We start from the raw sequence: 11407 nt of genomic DNA on the forward strand, positions 1-11407 counted from the left end.
GATGAATAGCATGCTTAAATCTAGGAGCCAAGTTTCAACTTTAGAAACTAAGGGCCTGATTAAACAAAGGATTTTTTTTTCTTATTCTGTTAATATAAGAAAAATCTTTGATAAATCAGGGTGACATGAGCAAGTTTTTGGATCACATTAATTGAGAGATGTCACTAGCAATTAAACATTGCATTGTGATTTTTCTTTTTTGGCTAAACACTTTTCTCCTGCTCGTTTGGGTTTCTGGCTTAATCAGAACTGGTCTCCATTAGGTTCTGATGCCAGGAACTTTCATAAGAGCATAAGAACATGCCATACTGGGTCAGACCAAGGGTCCATCAAGCCCAGCATCCTGTTTCCAACAGTGGCCAATCCAGGCCATAAGAACCCGGCAAGTACCCAAAAACTAAGTCTATTCCATGTTACCGTTGCTAGTAATAGCGGTGGTTATTATCTAAGTCAACTTAATTAATAGCAGGTAATGGACTTCTCCTCCAAGAACTTATCCAATCCTTTTTTAAACACAGCTATACTAACTGCATTAACCACATCTTCTCGCAACAAATTCCAGAGTTTAATTGTGCGTTGAGTGAAAAAGAACTTTCTCCGATTAGTTTTAAATGTGCCACATGCTAACTTCATGGAGTGCCCCCTAGTCTTTCTATTATCCGAAAGAGTAAAAAACCGATTCATATCTACCCATTCTACACTTCTCATGATTTTAAACACCTCTATCATATCCCCCCTCAGCCGTCTCTTCTCCAAGCTGAAAAGTCCTAACCTCTTTAGTCTTTCCTCATAGGGGAGCTGTTCCATTCCCTTTATCATTTTGGTCGCCCTTCCCTATATCTTCTCCATCGCAATTATATCTTTTTTGAGAAGCGGCGACCAGAATTGTACACAGTATTCAAGGTGCGGTCTCACCATGGAGCGATACAGAGGCATTATGACATTTTCTGTTTTATTCACCATTCCCTTTCTAATAATTCCCAACATTCTGTTTGCTTTTTTGACTGCCGCAGCACACTGAACCGACGATTTCAATGTGTTATCCACTGTGACGCCTAGATCTCTTTCTTGGTTTGTAGCACCTAATATGGAACCTAACATTGTGTAACTATAGCATGGGTTATTTTTCCCTATATGCATCACCTTGCACTTATCCACATTAAATTTCATCTGCCATTTTGATGCCCAATTTTCCAGTCTCACAAGGTCTTCCTGCAATTTATCACAATCTGCTTGTGATTTAACTACTCTGAACAATTTTGTATCATCTGCAAATTTGATTATCTCACTCATATATCTTTCCAGATCATTTATAAATATATTGAAAAGTAAGGGTCCCAATACAGATCCCTGAGGCACTCCACTGCCCACTCCCTTCCACTGAGAAAATTGTCCATTTAATCCTACTCTCTGTTTCCTGTCTTTTAGCCAGTTTGCAATCCACGAAAGGACATCGCCACCTATCCCATGACTTTTTACTTTTCCTAGAAGCCTCTCATGAGGAACTTTGTCAAACGCCTTCTGAAAATCCAAGTATACTACATCTACCGGTTCACCTTTATCCACATGTGTATTAACTCCTTCAAAAAAGTGAAGCAGATTTGTGAGGCAAGACTTGCCTTGGGTAAAGCCATAGAGATGTGAATCGGAACCGAAATCGGTTCTGGTTCCGATTCAAATCTTACAATTTTTATAGTTTGGCACGATTGGTTTTTTGTTTATTGGCTGCGCCCGAGCCGATAAACAAAAAACCCACCCCGACCCTTTAAAAATGACCCCTTTGCTTCCCAAACCCCCCAAAACCGTTTTAAAATTACCTGGTGGTCCAGTGGGGGCGCGGGGAGTGATCTCCCACTCTCAGGCCATTGGCTGCGCTAATAAAAATGGCGCCGATGGCCCTTTGCCCTTACCATGTGACAGGGTATCCGTGCCATTGGCCGGCCCATGTCACATGGTAGGAGCACTGGATGGCTGGATTCTCGGGCTGCCTGGGATTAGGTGGGCCTCTGGGGGTCTCCCAGAAAGGTAACTGAGAGGAGTGCCTACCAAGAGTAGGGGTGTGTACAGCTGATGGTGAACAGATGAGCCTGACTGGAACAGAGAGTACCGGAGACCACGGGTACAAGGCAGGAACTGGAGGTCCTCTGGGCAGAGTGGTCTAGCTCGAGGAAGGCCAGAGGTAGCTTCAAGGCAGGTGGACCTGGTGGCCCCAGGAGGAGCAAAGGGAGTGTCCAAATGGAGTGCAAGGCTCAAAGCCAGGGTATCCATCCGAGAATGGTCAGCCAAAGCAAGGGTCAGTTCCAGGTGTCAGTCCAAGCGAGGTCAGAGGCAAGCCGAGGACAGTTCCAGGTAATCAGTCCAAGCGAGGTCAAAGGCAAGCCGAAGTCAGTTCCAGGTAATCGGTCCAAGTGAGATCAAAGGCAAGCCGAGGTCAGTACCGGGTAATCAGTTCGAGGAGGTACTACCTGGGTAGTGGAATGTGGATGAAGACTCGGGAATGAAGGGACTCAGGAACAAATGCTGGAACACAGGAACAGGCACAGTAACACAGGAACGCAGGAACTCTGAAACAAGCACAGAAACACAGGAACAAGCACAAGGACGGCAACTAGCTTTACTCAAGGTGATGACCCGTTTGCCAAGGCGAGGAGTGAGCGGCTAAGCCCTGCCTATACACAGGGCTCAGGTGATGTCATTGCTGGGTGCCACAGAGCGGTTTCCCGCCGCGGTGCCTTTAAAGGTTGGTTTTGTGCATGCGCGAGTGCCTAGGGGCGGAGCCGAGGAGGCTGAGGCTGCAGAGCCCTGATGCACGCCACACTGTGAGGCCTGGGAGCTGGAAGGAGCCAGAGATGTGGGCGCCAGGTGTCTGAGGTGCATGTGACTTGCTGCGGCAGCCGGCAAAGAGGGACTGGGGCCCCCAGAAGGAAGGGAGAGGTGAGCAGGCCCAGCAGTGGCCTTAGCGTGGCCGGGGCGCACAACATTATCCTCTCCTAAAATTGAATCTACCACTTTACAAATTGTTCTAGAGTCATAATTAGCTTTCTCAATTGTTTCTGAATAGTACTTTTTCTTAGTCAAAAACACTTTTTGAAGTATTCATTAGCTACCTATCTCCAAGTTTTTTTAATCTGATGTTGTTCCTTTCTTTATCCATCTCCTTTCTAATCACATAAATTACTTTTCAATTCTATATAGTATACCATAGAGCATTTCTGTTTTTACATCTTTGAACCCTTGAACATGCCAAATCCATACCTCTCTCTAATAAAGATTTCCAGGTAGAAACCCAATATTTAGCACTAGCCAATTTATCATCCCAAATGATCTTCCACTATATTAGAAACTTCCTTAATGAATTTACCAGAAACTACTTTCTTAGTTCTTACTTTTTACATTCTTGTCCCTCCCAATGGATTTTTGCTTACCATAGGAGCTAAAAATACTACACACCAAATAATGGTCTGTCCAAGTCAGTTTTTCTACCCCTTCAAATACCAAACCACCTTTCTGTTTAGCCTTTTCTGATCCAAACAACAGATCTAGAGTGCCCTGTTTCATGTGTTCTACCTTGAAAATCCTGATAAAGGCTGCTATTGGCTAAACTAGCCAGAACATATTGAGCTTTAGTTGAATCATAACATTCCATATGCAAATTAAAATCCACCATCACCAATAAGTAGGAATACTTCAACAAATGACCTAATATTGCCTCCAAAATAGAATCAAATTACTACTGAGACAACCCTGGAGGACAATACCACAATGAAATGTAGATTGGTTCCTGAAAAACCAGTTTTACTTGCATACTTTCACAGCCTACAACTTGATCTATGAAAATTCTTTTCAAAGGAAGAGAATCATGAAATATAATAGTTACTCCCCCTCTCCTTTTTTACAAGGCACAGTAGACCTCTGCCTCCAGCAGATGGTAGGCAGAAGGTCTGATAAAAGAAAAAAACAAAAAGAAAAGAAAGAAGAAATGGCCTTGGAGTCTAACCACCCAGAAAGTGGGTAGCATTCCTCCCTGATAGGCTAGGGTTGAGTTGGGGAATAGCATTCAGGGACAGCCAGCGGTGTCTGCTCTTCCCTGCTCCCAGGGCAATCCGAGTGTTGGCTTTGGGATTTCCCAGCACATTGAGTAGCAGTGATGAAGGACTTGGCTCAGGTTTACCCCCCTGAAACCAGGTTTAGAAAAGGGTAGGAGGTGTGGGCGATGTGGGGTGCAGCACATGTCAACATGCCAGCAGGTTCTTTTTTGCAAAAACTGCGATGGGGAAAAGAAGCAGCACATTCCCCAAGAGGAAGGGGAGTGCTCTAGTTGTAGCCCCCAGGTCCCAGCCCCTCTCACTACTGCCAGCACAAAAGCCCCCAGGAGTATCAGGCCAGCATAGGCCGTCCCTGATATGGGAACCAGGGCACGAAGGCCAGGGGTCATCAGAGTCTGAAGATTCCAGGAGGCCAGAGTTTTCAGTGCAGTCTTAAAGAAGTTGCACAAGGCCTATTTGGAATTAAAGGGGCAACAGAGATAAGAGCCCCAGTCCCCAAGGGTCATGAGCAAATTCCTTCCAGGAAGAGAGTATGATGAGAACCAGAGGGAGAAATGTCTCCTCAGTGCCATGAATACAGCCCTTTAAGGGAAGAAATATTTTCCATTGGGGAATCGGATGAGAAGGAGCTGGAAGAATGTGAACTGTGGTCACAGACTGATGACTCAGTGGTTAGGCTGTTCAGACAGCAAGAAATGAGTGCTCTTATGTCTAATGTCTCTAAGGAGTTGCAGTTGGAGGAGGGGCAGCTAAAAGAGGATAGACCCAAGGGTAATCCAATCCTTACAGGGATTATGAAGCCAGCCAAAGCATTCGTACTGCTCTTGACCATTCAAGATATGATGGCAATGGAACTGGCCCTAAATAATTTCAGACTCATGGAAGGTCTGTATTCCCTGCAAAAAAAGGGAGAAATTCTTTAAGACAGCTCAGGTTGATGCTGCGGTAACAGCATTGTCAAAAAGAACCACAATTCCTGTGGAAGGAGGTGCAGCCCTTAGGGATCTGCAGGATCGCAAACTAGACACATCCACAAATAGATCCTTTGATCTGTCTAGATTAGCCCTGCAATAAGCAATTTGCAGAAGCTATGTGGCATGGACAATGGTCTGCTGGCTGCAGCAAGGACAGGACCAGGGAGGTTCAGAACAGTTAACCATGGAAACAGCAGCAGCCTATTTGGCGAACATCTTATACGATATCATAAGGATCTCTTCTAAGCAGGAGGCCACAGCAGTTATCTCAAGGCAATTGCTATGGCTAAGAAATTGGACTGCAGATTCAGCCTCTAGAGTAAGGTTAAACAGGCTGCCTTTTAAAGGGAACCTGTTAATTGCTGAGGGTTTGGCCACAATGGTAAAGGAATTTGGAGAATCAAAGCTGCCAAGACTGCCGGAAGACAGGAAGCCTGTAGCCAGTGGCCCTGGGTTTAGGCTTCATCTGAGGGCCGCAAAGGTCTAAGTCTTCTGGGAGGTCCCAGTCCTTTCAAGCAGCAGGCAGGGAAACAGTGAGGGTAAGATCAGAGCGGCATCTTCAGGAAAAAAGGTCCATCTGACAATTGCGGATCTTCGATGCCAGTAGTGGCGGGCCACCTCCAGAAGTTTTACGAGGAATGGGCCCAGATCACAGGCAACAAATGGGAGCTGGAGGTGGTTTGTCAAGGTTAAGCGTTGGAACTGAAAACTCCAAAACACGAAAGTTATGTCATATGCCAGTTCGAGGATTCAAAGAAAAAAAGAGGTCTGGAAGACGATACACAGGTTGCTACAGTTAAGTGCCATTGTTCTGGTAGCGAAGCACGAGCGAGGAACAGGAAGATACTCAATATATTTTATTGTCCCAAAGAAGGAAGGCATGTTTTGAAAAGTACTGGGAGCAGATATTATCCTCGTGGCAGCCCTTCCAGAGTGGAGCAGCTACAAGCAAACTGAAATTAAGTGCTTATTAATCTCCTGGCTGAGTATATTCCTTGCCTACTTTTAGTAATATTTTGTGCCTTGAAGGGGGGTTTCCTGAACTTGTTAACTTAATCTCTAAAGTGTGTTTTGGGGCTGTATAACAGACAAAGGAATACTTTTATTCTACATCTTACTAAGGCTCTATTCTGGCCCCCAATGATGGAATCAATCCTTCAACCTTTTGTGGTAACTGCTGTTATAATTCTTATTTTTGTTGATAAGAACATGTTCCTTTATACTGTTAATGCAAGTTTGTTATTGAACTTTTCCCCAACAGATTCTTAAGAGCGTGTAAGCAATGCCTGCCTTGCTCAACTCCATTCTTGACTCAGACTTCATTGGTGACTTCCCCCTTCTCCATGGCAGACTATAGCAGAAGGTCTACTGCTTGGAGACAGGACAAAATAAACAATCAACATTCCAAAAATTCCATTCTAAACCTGCCCAACTAAACAGAATATACTAAACAGAATATACTAAACTACCAGAAACCCCCATAGATCTGGAATTTGTTGCCAGAGGAGGTGGTTAGTGCAGTTAGAGTAGTTGGGTTCAAAAAAGGTTTGGATCAGTTCTTGGAGGAGAAGTCCATTAATGGCTATTAATCAAGTTTACTTAGGGAATAGCCACTGCTATTAATTGCATCAGTAGCATGGGATCTTCTTAGTGTTTGGGTAATTGCCAGGTTCTTGTGGTCTGGTTTGGCCTCTGTTGGAAACAGGATGCTGGGCTTGATGGACCCTTGGTCTGACCCAGTATGGCAACTTCTTATGTTCTACTGAAGATTAAGAGAAAAAGAGTAAGAGGCATCACCCTTGACTCTACAGGAGGAGGTAGGAGATAAAGACTTAAACACAGAAGCTTTGCTCAGAACCCAATGGGAGGGAAGAGATCAGATAACTAAAAGCATTACATCACTTGGATTTAACATCTGAATTTAAGAAAGACTGAAAAAAGTCACAAACTTGCTAAAAGTATTTGTAATGTATCATCTTGACAAATAAGTACACAGTTACAAAGACTTTACATATCATTTTCACCTTATCAATAAAAGTGAAATGTTGGAAACCACCAAATATCTTCTGATGTGATTCATTGAGTAGTGACTTCATTATTTTCTATGCTGTGATTATCAGTGCTGTGTGGAAAAGGACTTAAAAGTGAGGGGTTCCTAAGAGCAATGTGAGGGTCTTGAAAGTAAGCCCCCTCCCCCCCCCCCATGCAGGAAACCCTATATATGAAATAAAATGTGAGATATGGTATCTGGAATCCATCACAGGGGTTACATTTATAATGAGAAAAAATTCCATACTGTGAATGTCTCAAGATCTTTGTCAAAAAACTGGTTATATGCTCATAATTTAATTACTAATAGAGATTTTAATTTAATTTTTATTACTGAAACCTGGCTGAAGAGTAAACAGTCTATAGCTATTTCTCAAGCATGTTGCTAACTTCATGGAGTGCCCCCTAGTCCTTCTATTATAGAAAAGAGTAAATAACCAATTCACATTTACCCATTCCAGACCTCTCATGATTTTAATTACCTCTATCATATCCCCTCTCGTCCGTCTCTTCTCCAAGCTGAACAGCCCTAACCTCGTTAGCCTTTCCTCACAGAGGAGCTGTTCCATTCCCCTTATCATTTTAGTTGCCCTTCTCTGTACCTTCTCCAACACAACTGTATCTTTTTTAAGATGTGGCGACCAGAATTGTACACAATACTCAAGGTGTGGTCTCACCATGGAGCGATACAGAGGATTTATGACATTTTCTGTTTTATTAACCATTCCCTTCCTAATAATTTTGAACATTCTGTTTGCTTTTTTGACTGCTGCAGCACACTGAGCTGATGATTTCAATGTATTATCAACTATGACACCTAGATCTTTTTCCTGGATGGTAGCTCCTAATATGGAACCTAACATTGTGTAACTACAGCAAGTGTTATTTTTCCCTATATGCAACACCTTGCACTTGTCCACATCAAATTTCATCTGCCATTTGGATGCCCAGTCCTCCAGTCTTGCAAGGTCCGCCAAGTTATTCACTGCATTTATTTTTACCAGAGGGAGAGGTAATTTGCCTTTAGTAATCCCTGAGTGGGAACTGAACCCTTGCTTTGCTGGTTCAGGGCCCATTGCTCTGACCACTAGGCTACTACTGCAGTCTCTGTTGGTTGTGTGAGTGGGAATTCCGTGTCTGTGGCACCAGCTTTTCATACAATGGAACACCCGCTGCCCTGGGCCTGATTTTGAGCAAGAAGGAAGGGCCACCACTGCGGAAGCAGGGACACTTTCTGTTGGCACCACCTTACAATTTTGCACCATACCCGGCCCCTGCCTACTTGTAGAACTGCACGATTCTACAGTAGGGAGGGGCCAAGCATAGCACGGAATTATAAGGTGGCATCGGCAAAAAGTGTTCCTGGCTGGCGGGCTCCCACAGCCCACAAACACCCCGAGGTGCCTGGTGCGGAATCTAGCAGTTGTAAAATTAGGCAGGGCAGGGGCCAGGCATGGTTCAAAAAAACTGTAAGAAAGCACCAGCAAAAAGTGTCTCCGGCTCCCGCAGCCCCCAAACACCTCCCACGTGATGGCCTTTCCCTCTAAGTGCGAATGAGGAACAAGGCATGATTGGAGTCAGAGTTGAAGTGGAGACAGACCCCACAGTGGAGCAGCTTGGCTCGGCTCCAGTGCAGGATGGCCTACCATCTTCCCTGATTTTTTGGTTGCAGCCCATCTTGAGAAATGGCGGGTTGACCACCAAAGAACACTGGAAGAGGAAGATGGTGGCTGGTGGGCCTGCCCTGCACTAACAGCCATGCCACCGCAGGGTCCATTCAGTAGTGCAGCAACACTTTTTGATTAAGTTGAACTTGTCAAGCTGGGTTACCTGACGCCAGTGCAAGTGAGGTGGGAGAGGCAGTCACGGACCCGTCGTTGATTGCTTGGCTGCTGTGCAGATATCCTGTGGATGCTCATGTTGCCGGGCTCATCGCCAGTGCTACTACAGTGTGGGAACACAGCCACACCTGCAATGCAAGCAGGGGAGACCACATAACCAGCTAGACTGGCCCACCAGGGGAAGCCCGATCCCCCAATAGACCAATCTGCCCCTGGATGGGGCCGCCTTTTGATACTATTCAGAACCAAGAAGATTTTCCTTTTTTTTAATATTTGGAGGGGTTTGGGGATGGAATGGGACTTAGGTCAGCAGCCACCTTGTTCCTATATTGAGTGGGGGGGGGGGGGGGGGGGAAGGATTCAAGTCATCAGGCCCACGCATCAACTTTTTTTAAAATCAGGGCTTCACTATTTATCCAGCTATATTCTTTTGACTATATCAGATTAAGCTAAAATCATCTGGGAACATGTTCCCAAATAACTTTAGACCTGCTCTCAGGTAGTCAGCTGATAGCCAAATAACTTATTTGGTTAACTGCAAATATCAGAGATAGTCAGATAAGTCATTTGGCTAACTTATCCCCACCCTGAAAAACCTCCAACATGCCACTTGCTTTTTCAGCTAAATATTAGCCAGATAATTATTTATCCAGCTAAAAGTTAGTCAAATATGTAAGTGGGAGATTCAAAACTTGCCATTTAGCAAGGATAACTTGGCATTAACACTACTAAGTTTTTCAGTGAGTAAAAATGCTGAAGGTTTATTTAACAAAAATCAGTAACAGTCGATACACTCTTTCCCACTCATAATTCTGACATGAATCTCATACTGCAAAAATTTGAATACTACTTCCATATTATATCTACCACATTTTATGCAAATTTTCCTGGGGTTTTTAGAGGAATTTTTATCCTCACACTGCCCCTGCATTGTTACCTAAAGATTCACATGTGTTTACCAGCCAAGGGCTAGAAAGGAGACCTTTCCAATGCTGAATCCTTCAGTGCCACTGCCAGTCTCATGAAACAGAAGAGATCATTATCTACTGCAAAGGTAAACATTTTCACTTGCTCCAGGGTCAGAAGTGCATCTTTTCTGTGATGCATGTGAGTAGTGGTGCATGCTACCTCAGATGGTAACTTTGAAAAAGCACACATGTACACCGTTTCCCGGCTCGCTTCCAGAGATGCGGCCATTTTATAACACATGCGCGTATATGCATACATGTTATAAAACAGACTGAATGTGCAATCATGTGTGCGCAATTTGAATGGACATTTACATGTGTGAGCAAATGCCATGTCTACTGCTAAGTGGGGGGATTTTATAAAGGACGCGCATTGATGCCATACCCTGTTTTCCCAGTTCATTCCCAGTTCGTTCCCAGTTTGCCCAGTTTAGGGATAGCACTTCCAAACCCCCCTAATTTATTAGCCTCTCTTTCCCCCCTGTTAACCCCAACCCTTTATATCCTGCTGACTAGCCTAGATTTTTTGTTTTTGTACTTACACGCCATCCATAGCAATAGTAAAGTTACACGTCAGGAGACACTGGCGCGCACCTGTACATGTAAGTATTTATGCGCGCATCTCTTGTCCTTGCCCCAATATGTTCATGCCTGTAGTCCATCCAGACCATGCCCACGCCCACCCCTTTTTCTCAACTTTTGACTTGTGCGCATAGCGGGAGATATGCGCGCACATAGGTGGCTTTGTAAAATATGTGCAGTGCACGCCGGCCCAACTTGTGCGCTTATCTCCCAGCTTTGGTGCTTAGGGCTTTTAAAATCCACCTGTAAGTTCACGGCATTATGAGCAAGTCATACGCTGCTATTCAAATTCCATGGTACATTTTAAAGAATCCTCTCTGAATTCATCATGATTTTAATTGTTCTAAGCTGCTGCATAAATTATCAGTAAAGGAGCAGCCTGAATATAATTCACTTTGAAATGCCTGAAAAATGGAATATAAATCAAAATAAGAAATTAAATAATTGGGTAATTTCATATTCCCTAATATATATACATAACTTTAGTATACAATTGTCAATTCATTTGCTGGTTATATGTGAAGAATGGACCTCTGTGATGTGGAAAACTCATGTACTACAGCATCCTATGATTCATCTTATGATGATCCAGAAAAAAAAAGCAGATAATTGGCATCTTCTAAGACTCATTGGAATTGTTTTTAAGATAAGTTTTTTGATAAGTTTCTATGGAGAGTTTGACATAACAAAAGAATTGAGATAAAAAAAAATAGAGATGATGGAAGTAATATATTGGTAGAAGGTGACTGTGAATGATTATGACATGTAATGCATGCTATGACTACAGTCTAAAGCCTATTCCGGGCAAATGACTGCAGATTCGCTCCCTGCATTATATTATAGACTGACAGAATCTCCTCATGTAGAAAGGTCTATTCATTTATTATTTTTGTTGTGAGTATCATTTATCCACCTCATAATGATACTTTTTGGCCAACAAAAAGCAT

Source organism: Rhinatrema bivittatum, chromosome 2 (genome assembly GCF_901001135.1).
Source record: "Rhinatrema bivittatum chromosome 2, aRhiBiv1.1, whole genome shotgun sequence".
NCBI classification, from domain to species: Eukaryota; Metazoa; Chordata; class Amphibia; order Gymnophiona; family Rhinatrematidae; genus Rhinatrema; species Rhinatrema bivittatum.